General features: G+C 39.7%; 1 long non-coding RNA gene across 1 annotated transcript in view; it reads left to right on the plus strand.

The window, feature by feature from the left end:
* The first annotated feature begins 2,557 nt into the window (after positions 1 to 2,557).
* LOC126501580 (uncharacterized) overlaps positions 2,558 to 14,534 on the plus strand; it is a 20,861-nt gene continuing 8,884 nt past the window's right edge. The window contains exons 1-2 of the long non-coding RNA XR_007591717.1: positions 2,558 to 2,654; positions 3,999 to 4,063. This is a non-coding gene — a long non-coding RNA (uncharacterized lncRNA). The remainder of the gene's footprint in view (positions 2,655 to 3,998; positions 4,064 to 14,534) is intronic.

Genomic DNA, 14,534 nt, shown 5'->3' on the forward strand with positions numbered 1-14,534 from the left:
AGAGATGTCTAATTTACAACTGAACAATTCTCAAATACTTATTCTCTGCATTTTGATCGTTTGTGAGTATCTATTAACAAGTGTCCACTGAGGAAAAAAAAATACTGGAAAAGACATACCTGTTTAGAAGTAAGTTTGATACTAAGTCCTTTTGATGAAACTGTCAAGTTTCTATTGCTGGTCTTTAGCTCAGTACTGTCTTCGCCATGTCATTTGCTCCAACCCCAGTGTTTGGATTCAGCCACACGTTGTGGATTAGGAGTCCCATAGCTCTGAATGGCCCAGCTTCCTGAGACATGCCGCACATAATAGAATGCTCCCACTTCCCCTATTTAAACCCAGACGCCCTGCACATTCATACATGTGAAGGCTGTATTTCCAATAAAACAGTGATTTCATAATGACTCTGAAGGAAAAAAAAAAAAAAAACATGAAATGAGTTGGTTCAACTGTGCCGCTCTACAGAAATGCAAATTTTAACTTTTCAAATTTAAAACAGTGGAACTGGGATGATAGATGAGTGGCCATATTTCCCAGGCTCTGTATTCAATCCCTAGCAACAAGCAAATATGTTTACTCGTTCATAAAAAACCATTTTGAGGAGGTAATATTTTGCCTAACAAAAGAATATTTTAGTTCTGACATGATCTATTTTACTAAGTAATAAAACGAGTTTAAAATTGAAATAAATCACTGTAAAATTGTTAATTGCTTTGATGAAACTGAAACACAGTAGAGGCATACCTGAAATTGGTGGTATGATTCAACTGCCTAAATTTTGCCCTTAGCGATATTTGCATTTTATTAAAAATTAATTTATTCACTCCCACCCAGCTAGTCACATTATTATTGTATCAGAATGTCATCCAAGCATTGAAGACCAAGCTTTAAAAACTGCTGTGGATCTCTTTGTTTCTATTTTCTTGTATTTTAATATTTCTTTTCTCCTTTATCTGTATTAACATGATATTAAATACAAGAAGCTGAATAAAAGAAAATGTTCACTGTATGATAGTTGCTTCTCAGTCTTATTTCGTATAATAATTTTTTCTTTATTAATTTAAATACATTTTTAAATTTGTAATGTTTGCATATATGCCAAGTGTGTGCAGGATGTAAAAGCAGAGGCCAGCAGAGTGCAACAGATCCTTGGAGCTGGAGTTACAGGCTGTCGTGAGCTGACCACTGAGCCATCTCGCAAGCTCCACAAGAAACGTTTTATTTTATTTTATTTTATTTTTCAAGACAGGGTTTCATTCTAACTTTAGAGCCTGTCCTGGAACTCATGTGGTAGACCAAGCTGACCTCAAACTCATGGAAATCCACCTGTCTCTGACTCCCAAGTGCTGAGATTAAAGGTATGCACCACCTCTGCCTGGCTTTTTTATTTATTTTTAAGACCAAGTAGATTTTGTTTATTCAATACATTCTGATTATGATTTCTCTTTCCCCAGCTCTTACCAGATTCTCCCCACTTTCCATATACCCAAATCCATACTTTCTTTCGTTTTCATTAGAATACAACCTAGAAATCTAAATACAATTCTAGAAATAATAATAACAAAATCAGATAAAATGAAAATAAATAAACCATAAGATGACAAAAACTAACAAAGAAAAAGCTCAAGAAACACATAGAGATTCAGAGACATACATATTTCCACAGAGAAATCCCATAAAAACACAAAACTAGAAACCACAGTATATGTGCAAAGGACCTCTAATATTTATGAAAATCAGAGTCCTGACAAAGCATTATAAGACAAACAATCTCCAAAAATTCCATTGAGTTCATTTTGTGTTAGCCATCTAGTACTGGGCCTGAGCCTTGCCCTTAAGAGTGGCTTATATATGCAGTGAGACTCCATTGGAGGGAACTAATTGTTCATTTGCAAACAGTTATTAATTAGAGAAAGCTTCAGGGTTAGGGATGTGGGCTTTTGTCCAGTTCTTTCAGCTCTGGGACACCATCTGATTGCAGATACATGCAGGCCCTGTGCTTCTTACCTCAGTCTCTGGACGTTCATATGTTTATTGGTCCTGCTGTATTTACGTCTTTTTCCTTGGGGTCTTCCATATCCTCTGGCTCTTATAGTCTTTCCAGGTTCCCTAAACTGTATGTGGGATGGAAAGATTGATGAAGAAATCCCATTGAGGACTGAGTATTTCAGGGTCTCTCAATCTGTGTACATTGTCTAATTGTGGGTCTCTGTGTTTGTTCCTATTATAGAAGGATGCTTCTCTGCTGGTTGCTGAGAAAGACACTGATCAATGGAAACAGCAAAATACTGTTAGGAGTCATTTTACTGCTATGTTCCTTTGCAAAACAGTATCTGTTTTCCCCCCTAGGTCCCTGACATATGCAGGATCATGCTCTGGTCCACCCAAACAGCGTCAAACACAGGTACCATTTCTCGGGGTGGGCCTTGAAGCAAGTCAGATATTAGGTACTCCCATAAGCTTTGAGACACTATTGTCCAAGCGTATCTTACAGGCAGGTTACCATTGTTGATCAAAGGGTTTGTAACTCAGCTAGTGTTTGTCTTTGTCCTTTGGTAGTGTACAGATTTCCTTCTAATACCATGAACCCAAGTTGGAAGAAGGGAAGGATATTGGTAATCACCAGATCAACAACTACATGTTCAATAATTTAGGTAAGTGTTTTCTTTAGTAATAGGGCAGTACTGTAAGTTCATGGAGAGCAATTAACAAATTTGGCAATAGCATGTGCTGCTTGGTGGTGTTCATGGAGCCCTTTAGCCAAAAACTCAATTCTATATAATTCATTTAAAAAACTGGAAGCTTTGTTTCAAGAGGAGAGATGTCCATTTGGGGCACAATAGCCCCCAATAGATAGTGACCCCCACTTAGATCGACTTCATATATTTATATATTTTAGAAAGTATCTATTGTACCAGGTTTCCATACAACCCTCCAAATGATCCTTAGTTTTAGCTGCCCCTGTATTCCACACTTAAGCCTCTCCCCATTTGATTCTCCATTCCCAGTTTCCCTCCCTTCCATCCATAACCACCTGTTTCACTTCCCCTTCCAAGGATGATCCAGTCCTCATCCCCAGCTTCTTACTCTGTATCTAATCATCATGGTTACATGGATTGTAGCCTGCTTATTGAAGACTTAATAGCTAACATCCACATATAAGAGAATATATACCATATTTGTCTTCTTAGATCTAAGTTACCATACTCAGAATAATTTTTCTAATTCTGTCCATTTATAAGAAAATTTCATTTTTTAAATATCTGAGTAATAATCCATTATGCAAATGTAACAGATGTTTTAATGCATTTATCCATTGACAGACATTCAGGCTATTTCAGTTTTTGGTTATTATGAATATAGGAGCTATGTACACTATTGAGCAATGGTCTCTATAGTAGGATGTAGAGTCCTTTGTGTATATACCTAACCTAAGTGGTATAACTGCATTTTGAGGTAGATCTATTCCCAGATTTCTAAAAAAAAAAAAAAAAAAAAAAAAACACCACATTGGTTGCTGTCATGGTTGTACACGTTTGCACTCCCAACAGAAATCAAGGAGTGTTCCCCTTGCTATCCATCTTTTTCAGCATGAACTTGTTTTATTGGTCTTAGCCAGTTTGACAGGTATAAGACGACTTAGGATATTAAACATTTTCTTAAGTGTCTTTCATACATTTGCATTTCCTCTTTTCAGAATACTCTGTTTAGATCTGTGCCCCATTTTTTAAACTGGGCTATTTGTTTTCTTGATGCCCATTTTTTTTTTAGTTTGTTCTATATTTTAGGTATTATTCCTCTATTGGTTTTGTAGTTGGTAAAATTATTTTCTCATTCTGTAGCCTGCCACTTTGTCCTCAATGATTAAGTCTTTTGCCATAGTATCAAGAGGTCCCATTTATAATTGTTGGTCTTAGTGCCTGTGGAATTAGTATTCTGGATGGAAAGTCTTCTGTGCCAGTGAGTTCAATGCTCATCTCCACTTTCCCTTCTATCAGATTCTGTGTAGATGACCTCGTGTTGAGGTCTTTGATCCATCTGAAGTTGAATTTTCTGCACAGTGGTAAGTTTGAACTATTTGTATTCTTCCACATGCAGCCCTCCTTTTTGGCCAACACCATTTGTTGAAAATGCTGTTTATTTTTTTTTTCAAGTCTGTATTTCTGGCATCATTATAATAAAAAAAAACAGGTATCCCTTAGACTTGGACTTTTGTCTGTGCCTTCAATCAAATTCCGTTGGTCAGCATTTTTGCACCAAGATTATGTTGTTAATCTTACTATAGTTCTGTAATACAATTTGAGGTCAGGAACAGTTCTATGTCCAGCAATCCATTTATTATTCAGGAATTTCTAGCTATCTTGGAATTTTGTATTTGCATATGAAGCTACAATTTGTCCTTCCAAAATCCTTAGTGTTAGGATGTGTTTCTTTTTTTTTAAATATAATTTTTTATTGAAAAAAAATTTCCGCCTCCTCCCAGCCTCCCATTTCCCTCCCCGTCCCCCTTTTCCCCCCTCCTCCCTCTCCTCTCCCCCTCCCCCCACTCCTCTCCCCCTCCCTCTCCAGTCTGAAGGGCAGTCAGGGTTCCCTGCCCTGTGGAAAGTCCAAAGTCCTCCCCGCTCCATCCTGGTCTAGGAAGGAGGACATCCAAACTGGCTAGGCTCCCACAAAGCCAGAACATGAAGTAGGATCAAAACCCAGTGGCATTGTCCTTGGCTTCTCAGCAGCCCTCATTGTCAGCCATATTCAGAGAGTCCGGTTTTATCCCATGCTTTTTCAGTCGCAGTCCAGCTGGCCTTGGTGAGCTCACAATAGATCAGCCCCACTGTCTCCGTGGGTGGGTGCACCCCTCGTGGTCCTGACTTCTTTGCTCATATTTTCCCTCCTTCTGCTCCTCCTTGGGACATTGGGAGCTCAGTCCGGTGCTCCAGTGTGGGTCTCTGTCTCTATCTCCATCACCAGATGAAGGTTCTATGGTGATATGAAAGATATTCGTCAGTAATGCTATAGGATAGGGTCAGTTCAGGTTCCCTATCCTCAGCTTCCCAAGGGACTAACTGGGTACATCGCCTTGGGCTCCTGGGAGCCACTCTAGGTTCAAGTCTCTTGCCAACCCTAAGGTGGCTCTTTTAACTAAGATATGTGCTTCCCTACTCCCCTATCCAACCTTCCTTTATCCCAATCTTCCTGTTTCCCCAAATTCCCCCAATCCTCCCCTTCTTACTTTTCTCTCCCTGTCCCCCCTTATCCCCAACCCACCCTTCCCCCAAGATCCCAATTTTGTCCCTGGCAATTTTATCTACTTCGTTTAGCCAAGAGGATAACTATATGTTTTTTCTTGGGTTCACCTTCTTCTTTAGCTTCTTTAGGTTCACCAGGTATACACTCCGTGACCTTTATTTATGGCTAGAAACCAATTATGAGTGAATACATCCCATGTTCATCTTTTTGGGTCTGGGTTACCTCGCTCAGGATAGTGTTTTCTATTTCCATCCATTTGCATGCAAAATTCGAGAAGTCATTGTTTTTTACCGCAGCATAATACTCTAATGTGTATATGTTCCACACTTTCTTCATTCATTCTTCCATTGAAGGGCATCTAGGTTGTTTCCAGGTTCTGGCTATTACAAATAATACTGCTATGAACATAGTTGAACAAATGCTTTTGTCATATGATAGGGCATCTCTTGGGTATATTCCCAAGAGTGGTATTGCTGGGTCCAGGGGTAGGTTGATCCCGAATTTCCTGAGAAACCGAAACACTGATTTCCAAAGTGGTTGCACAAGACTGCATTCCCACCAGCAATGGATGAGGGTACCCCTTCCTCCACAGCCTCTCCAGCAAAGGCTATCATCGGTGTTTTTGATTTTAGCCATTCTGGCAGGTGTAAGATGATGTCTCAAAGTTGTTTTGATTTGCATTTCCCTGATCACTAAGGAGATTGAGCATGACCTTAAGTGTCTTTTGGCCATTTGAACTTCTTCTTTTGAGAATTCTCTGTTCAGTTCAGTGCCCCATTTTTTAATTGGGTTAATTAGCATTTTAAAGTCTAGTTTCTTGAGTTCTCTATATATTTTGGAGATCAGACCTTTGCCTGTTGCGGGGTTGGTGAAGATCTTCTCCCAGTCAGTAGGTTGCTTTTTTGTCTTAGTGACAGTGTCCTTTGCTTTACAGAAGCTTCTCAGCTTTAGTAGGTCCCATTTATTCAATGTTGCCCTTAATGTCTGTGCTGCTGGGGTTATACATAGGAAGCAATCTCCTGTGCCCATCTGTTGTAGAGTACTTCCCACTTTCTCTTCTATCAGGTTCAGTGTGTTCGGACTGATATTGAGGTCTTTGATCCATTTGGACTTGAGTTTTGTGCAAGGTGATAGATATGGGTCTATTTTCATTCTTCTTCAGGTTGACATCCAGTTGTGCCAGCACCATTTGTTGAAGATGTTTTCTTTCTTCCATTGTATACTTTTAGCTCCTTTATCGAAAATTAGGTGATCATATGTTTGTGGGTTAAAATTCGGGTCTTCTCTGCGATTCCATTGGTCGACTTCTCTGTTTTTATGCCAATACCACACTGTTTTCATTACTGTAGCTCTGTAATAGAGTTTGAAGTCAGGGATGGTAATGCCTCCAGAAGATCCTTTATTGTATAGGATTGTTTTGGCTATCCTGGGTTTTTGTTTTTCCATATAAAATTGATTATTGTACTCTCAAGATCTGTGAAGAATTTTGATGGGACCTTGATGGGAATTGCAGTGAATCTATAAATTGCCTTTGGTAGAATTGCCATTTTTACTATGTTGATCCTCTCAATCCAAGAGTAAGGGAGATCCTTCCATTTTCTGGTATCCTCTTAAATTTCTTTCTTCAATGCTTTAAAGTTCTTGTCAAATAGATCTTTCACTTCCTTGGTTAGAGTTACCCCCAAGATATTTTATGCTGTTTGTGGCTATTGTGAAAGGTGAAGCTTCTCTGATTTCCCTCTCTGATTCCATATCCTTTGTGTATAAGAGGGCGACTGATTTTTTGGAGTTGATCTTGTATTCTGCCACATTACTAAAGGTGTTTATCAGCTCTAAAAGTTCTTTGGTGGAGTTTTGGGGGTCACTTATGTACACTATCATATCATCTGCAAATAACGAAAGTTTAACTTCTTCCTTTCCAATTCGAATCCCCTTGATCCCCTTATGTTGTCTTATTGCTATTGCTAGAACTTCAAGCACTATATTGAAGAGGTATGGCGAGAGTGGACAGCCTTGTAGTGTTCCTGAGTTTAGTGGGATGGCTTTGAGTTTCTCTCTGTTTAATTTGATGTTAGCTGTCAGCTTGCTGTATATAGCTTTTATTATATTTAGGTATGACCTTTGTATCCCTAGTCTCTCCAAGACTTTTATCATAAAAGGATGTTGAATTTTGTCGAATGCTTTTTCAGCATCTAATGAAATGATCATATGTTTTTTTTTTCTGAAACTGAGTATTTTAAGAGTTGTGCAAGGACATCCTAAGAGCACCCCTTCCTGGAGTCATGGGAAGTCATAGACACCTGCTGCTATGTCCTCTACTGTAGGAAGGAAGGCAGGGCATCAAGACAGTAGACAGATATGTTGCACTCAAGGCATTGTAGGTGGTTATGAGAAGTTAAAGAAATGAAATGTTTGCAAGAAAAGGAGGGGCAGGGAACTGTTTGGAGTGATTGGTTGGGTTTGGTGAACAATATTCTTTTCTCTACTAAAATTGAAAAACCAACTAAAAGACAAAGCAGTTAGGCAGATAAAATACAACAAACTATTTTTTTTCTATGGAGGAAGCTAAGAAAGAAGATGACCTGGTGGGTAAATTAGTATCTTTATATTTCACTTTCAAATTAAAAATATCTGCCTACAAATTCACCATGAACTGACAGCATCGACCAGCTGCTTGGATCTGCTGCTAGGACAATGGAACAGAGAAATGAAACAAACACTGAGGCAGCTGCTTTCCAAAGCTAAGGACTAAGGGGAGGTTTGAGTTAGTCGAGCCTTTTTTGGACTCATCAATAAAATAAGTCAAAGTTAAGAGATGTGGAGATGAATCAGTCAATACTGACTTTGTTTGGGTCAATATGACACCCGATCAGACTTCAAACACTAACATAAAAGTCAGGTATAGTGACACACACCTGCAAGTCTAGCACTAGGGATCAGAGACAAGAATAGTCAAGGAACTCTGGGAATAGTTCTGTGTTGAAAGGAAAGGGTTATGGGAACACACAAAAAATGCAAACAGCGTTTCTACTTTCAGGAGATTGCAATCAATTCAACTGGACTGAACAACTGTTCAAAGGAAAGAAAATGAGTGGGAGGGGCTTGATGAATACAAAGAGAGAAAACAGTGTACTCAGAAACTCAACTCTTCCTTGACCCAACTGTCCTAGAGCAGAGCTTTTCGAAGCAGACCTGAGAGGATGTGCAGCACTAGGGAAGAAGGAAGGAGGCCGCTCACGCTTGTAGGCCCTGGCAGGTGGATCGGCACGTGCGTCTGTGCCTCTGTGTGCTTGAGAAGAACAATATTGGTGGAGAGCTCCCTGGAAGAGAGGAGGGCACTGATTGGGCTGAAGTCCTTGAACGCTTCCCATCTGTGGTTTTGGTTCAAGACACACAGAACGTTAGGGACTGAATGGTTGACTGCATGCTCACCCTTCCATTTCCTTCTAGGCTGTGGTATCTCCAATAGCCTAGGTTATGCTAATTACCAACCAAGTCATTCTCTTCTCATTGTAATTTAGGAAAGGAACAGTCCACTGTCAGCATAGAGCAAATGAAGCATAGAGCTCCAGTAAGGGGAGAAGTAGATCAGGTGGAGTGTGGTTTCCATGAGAAGTTCTGGCTGAGACTAAACCAGATCCCAGCATCAGCATGCTGATTGACAGTCAGACAGGGAAAGCATAGGGAAGTTTGGACAAGAAATGGAAAAAGGATTCTTCTGGGACAGAAAGATAATCCAGGCTGTCTAGATAGAGTTAAGAGATATCTGATAAGGAGTGAGATTTGGTGGGATGTTCTTAAATATACTCCACATTTAAAAGTTCAACTATCATTTTAACTGCTTAAATCTTTTATGGTCTCATGTTGAAGAGTGGATTGAGAGAGATCCATCTATTTTTATGCCAGGCTCTTGGAACCAGTGGCTCTATCTAGGAAGTGATTTACTGCTGAAATAAACTCTAATAAAGAGGAAGGAATTAAAGAAAAAGAAAATTTTTTTGAGAATAGATTTTTTTCATACAATATATTTCATATAATGCAAGAGAAAAGGAAGAGGAAATACAGGGAGAGACAGCTGAAATTAAGGGTTATTTGAGGGGCCATATGGAAACCTAATACAGTAGAAGCTTCTTAAAATATGTACATATATGAAAACAATCTAAATGAAATTGCAGATAATAGGGGAGACAGAGTCACAACTTGCCATCTCTTGTCACCAGATGAATCTTCTAGTACCAGGATTGGGATTGGGTTGCATCTAACTCAGTTGTTGGACAAAGGGGTCCATGGAAATCCCCCAATAATCTAGGCTGTTGCCAAGACAGTTGTTCCTCTCAACAAACTGATGCTGAAGACAAAATGGAGCAGTTGAGCTGGTTCCTGCACAGAGCCTTCACGCCTGTGTTCTAGCATCTTTGGAACAGGAAGGTACTCTGCCGGCCACTAAAAGAGGAAACACCCACCTAGCCACAAACCTTTTGATCTATAATGCTGTACTGCCTGCAAGACATGCAAAGGCAATGGTGGTACAGAGCTTGCAGGAGTGACCAGCCAATAGGCTCACTTCTGAGAGAGAAAACCCGTACCTAACACTGCTTGGGTGACCAAGAGCCAGAGACTAGATAGTCTAGAGAGCTAGAGTAGTACTGAATACTACTATTCCAAAACAAACAAACAGCACCAAAATCACAAAACAAATAAAAATGACTGCTAATGGCATTCTGCTATACTCATAGATCAGTTCCTTGCTCATCATCAGAGGAGCTTCCTCCTGCAGCAGATGGGAACAAATGCAGAGAACCACAGTCAGGCATTATGCAGAGAGTAAGAAACATTGGAACATGTAGACCCAAACGGGATGTTTCCGTAAAATCCTTTCCTCAGAGCTTAGGAAACTGTTGAAGAGAAGAGAGAAACAGTAGAAACAGTATAACAGTATACAAGCCAGAGGGGATGAAAGACACACACACACACACACACACAAAAAGAAACAACAACAACAACAAAAAAAAAACAAGTCAACAGGATCAAAGCTTGTATGAACCCACTGAGGCAGCATACACAGGGCCTGTATGGGTCTGCACTAGGTCCTTTGTGTATATTTTATGACTTCCAGTTTAGTATTTTTATGGAGTTCTTGAGTTTGCTAATGAGTGAGTCTCAGATTCTTGGGCAGTTTCTTGGGTTCTTCTCCTTCAGTTTGTTTGTTTTGCCCAAATTTGATGTGTCAGTTTTTGTTCTATCTTATTTTATTATTGGATAATAATAATCCCTCAGCTATCTTTTTACCCACTAGGAGAGACAGAAAGGGAGGGAAAATGGGGAAGAACTGGGGGGAGTAGAGAAAGGTGAAACCATAATCAGGATGGGAGAAAATAAATCTATTTTCAATAAAAGAAAAAAATTTAAAGAATAAAATAGGTTTTTTATACAATATATTCTGATTATGATTCCCCTCCCTAGTTTCCCCCAGATTCTCCCTCACCTTCCCACCCACTGAAATCCATACCTCTTCTCTATATCCCTCATTAGAAAACAGAGTCATCTAAAACAAGAATAAACCAAAAATATGAAATAAAATAAAAGCAAACATACCTGAAGAGTTCAAAACAAATGAATGAACAGAAAAAAAGTTAAAGAAAAAGTATGAGAAACACAGACACAGAAATCCCATAAAGACACAAAATCAGAAACCATAAAATATAAAGAAAAAGCTTATAGGAAAATTAAAGCAATATCAAACAAAAACCAAACAAACCAAACAACAAAAAACTCACCCTACCAAAAAAGAAGAAGAACAACAAAACCCTCCAAAGCTACCACTTGAGTTTGTTTTGTGTTGACCATCTACTGCAGGACATGGGCCCTGCAATTAAGTTTCATTTGTAAATCCAGTGAGACTCCATGGAGAAAACTAATTTTTCATTTATAAGTGGCGATCAATTGGAGCAAGCTTCCAGGTGGCTATAGCAGTAGCTTGTGTCCACTCCCCCTCTCAGCACAGGGACTCCCTCTGGTGCAGACCTTTTTTGCAGGTCCTTTGCACTGTTGCCACAGTCTCTGTGGGTTCACATGTGCATCAGTCATGTCGTAGCTAGAGAATCTTGTTTCCTTGGTGTCTTCCATCCCATTGGCTCTTACAATCTTCCCACCTCCTTTTCCAGAGTGTTCTCTGAGCCCCGAAGGAAGGGATTTGATGGAGAGGTCTCATTGAGGACTGGATGTTGCAAGGTCTCTAATGCCCAGTTGTGGGTGTCTGTATTTGTTTCCTTCTACTGTAGGAGGAAGCTTTTCTGATGATGGATGGGCAGGATACTGATCTACGAGTATAGCAGAATGTTTTTAGGGTTTTTTTTTTATTACTATATTCATTTAGCAGAACAGTAGCATTTGGTTTTCCCCTAAGTCTTTGGTCTAGTGTCAGGTTTTTAGCCACCCACAGAGTGTGAGGAATGGGTCCATGTCATAAGTAGGTCTTATATCCAATCAGATAATGGTTGGTTTCTTCTACAACTTTTGTGCCACCACTACACTAACACATCTTTCAGGAATTTCTCCATTGTTGATCAGAAAGTTTGTAGCTGGGTTGGTTTTTACTCCCCGTCCCCCACAGTAGCATGCAGAGTACCTTCCAGTACCATGTGCAATAATCTTTAGGGGTGAAGGCTCTAGGTAGGCACCAGATCAACTTCTTTATGTTTAATGAGTTTTATAGGTGTAGTCTTCAGCAGTGGGGCCTTACTGATGTGGGATTTCTCTGTGTATGCTGTGATTACCATTGGTTAATGAAGAAACTGCTTTGGGCCTATAGCAGAGTTATAGGGGAACAGAGCAAGGTAGGGAAAACTAAACTGAATGCTGGGGAAAAGAAGAGCAGAGTCAGAGAGAAGCCATGTAGCCCTGCTGGAGACAGACACTGGAAACTTGCAGGTAGACCACAAGCCTCGTGATAAAATATAAAATAATGAAGATGTGTTAATTCTAGATGTAAGAGCTAGCTAGCAATACATGTCAATAATTGGCCAAGCAGTATTTTAAATAATATAGTTTCTGTGTGATTAGTTTGGGCCTAAGTGGCCAGGAACCAACTAGAGGCCTCTCTTCATACTACAACACCTTACCATTAGTTTTTGGAGAACAACCAATAGTCTTGGTAATATACTAGTTTGTCTCAGCATTTCCATGTGGATCCCTTGGCTAATGACTCAATTATATGTAATTTGTTGCAATGGAGAATTCATTTGATGGCAAAAGATATCTAGTTCAAACTTTGTCTCCCCCCCTTGTTTGCATACACACACACACACACACACACACACACACACACACATGATATAGACCATTTTGTGTTGTGTGAGAATGAACTCTTAGCAGTATGGTTGCCTACACAAGATAACATACCAACATAGATGGAGGAAAATGTTATAAGATCTTACCGATGGATAAAGAATTGTAGGCAATCAATGGCTATCCAGAGAAGGAAAACCAGTTTTCTTCAGCTATGAACCCATCCAAGTCCTAAACACACACATATTTAAAGCTCACATTAGTTGGAGGCAGTGGCATATGCATACCAATGATACCATGATAATTATGTAAGAATGGGTCATAACTTTAAGAAGGAGTTGTGGCAGGCCATGGAAGGAGTTGGATGGGGAGATGGAAATGAGGAAATGATGCAAACACAATGCATTCATGTATGAAATTCTCAGATAGATTATGAACCAGGGTGTTTGCCTAGCTCTGATCTGAGTCACTTTTCCCTGCAATTAAAGTTGCACAGCTCACATTGTGAACACTACCATGGCCACGTGTCACCCTGAAAACTTCTGGTCTGAGTCAAGTTGTGCTGAACTAAACTTGAATGTTTAAAGTGTATATTTTGATGATCTCTGAAGTGCAGCAGAGCGTGAGCAACATAGTGCAGACAAAGAAAAGTTTCTGGTCCTTGATATGATTGCCTAGGATTGTGGAAGATTGCTGGCTCGGCAAAATAGGAGCGACTTGTGTTTGAAAATCTATAGTGTCAGTGTTTATAAAAAGTAAAATTTTACGAATTTAGAAGATTGTGACTGTATATCTAATCCCCCATAAGAACTATATATTTATTCATTTGACATTTACTAGAGCTCTATTATACTTTTGCCACTATCCTGAGCCCAGGACACTCATTGGCAAACAAGTCAATCTTCATCCTTACAATGAACAAATTCAATTTTAACAGGACAAGAAACAGACAATAAGTAATTACACAAGTAAACAAGCAATGAGCTATTTAAAGTTTGTGTGCTGGAAAATGACTTTAGGATTGTGTATATTGGCTGTTTCCTCCACAAGAAAGTGACACCTAATGGAGATACAAATGAGATTGAATGAATAGTGCATAAGCCAGAGATTAGAGCTTTCCAAATGCAACAGGGAATCCACGGAGAAAGAATAAATATATGCCGCTTAAGGACTATACTGGACACACACACAACACGAGAGTCCGGGGCACACTGAGAATCAAGCGAAGGCATGATGGTCATGTAGGAACAGAGTAGAGGTTTGGGGTTTTGTTCAGAGCATAATGGTGTGCTTTGAAAGAATTTAAGCAGAAAGTAACTGGCTATAATTTTTATTAAAGGATATTACTCTATCTTTCTCTGTAGAAAATGAACTGTCAAGAGAAGAGTGGAGCAGGGCATCCAATTGGGATTCTGTTTGAAAAGTGTGATGAGAGGTTGTCAGACTGAATGTATACACCAATAAATTGGACGCTGAAGATGTGGAAGAGAGAAAGGTGTAGGAGGAGAGAGCCCTCCCCTATCTGCTAGTTTGTCCTCAATTTCTTCTTGTCGGTTCCTAATAAATGCTTGGAAGGGGCTCAGAAGCACGTCCTACTAGGGAACCAATAGCAACAATATGCTCTTAAGATCCAGAGAGGGGTTGCCTTTTTGTCTTAGTGACAGTGGCCAAAAGACACTTAAGGTCATGCTCAACCTCCTTAGCTATCAGGGAAATGCAAATCAAAACAACTTTGAGACATCATCTTGCACCTGCCAGAATGGCTAAAATCAAAAACACCAATGATAGCCTTTGCTGGAGAGGTTGTGGAGGAAGGGGTACCCTCATCCATTGCTGGTGGGAATGCAAACTTGTACAACCACTTTGGAAATCAGTGGGGCAGTTTTTCAGGAAATTCGGGATCAACCTACCCCTGGACCCAGCAATACCACTCTTGGGAATATACCCAAGAGATGCCCTATCATATGACAAAAGCATTTGTTCAACTATGTTCATAGCAGCAT

Source organism: Alexandromys fortis, unplaced genomic scaffold (assembly GCF_014885135.2).
Source record: "Alexandromys fortis isolate MF-2015 unplaced genomic scaffold, M_Fortis_MF-2015_v1.1 scaffold_5, whole genome shotgun sequence".
Lineage (NCBI taxonomy): Eukaryota > Metazoa > Chordata > Mammalia > Rodentia > Cricetidae > Alexandromys > Alexandromys fortis.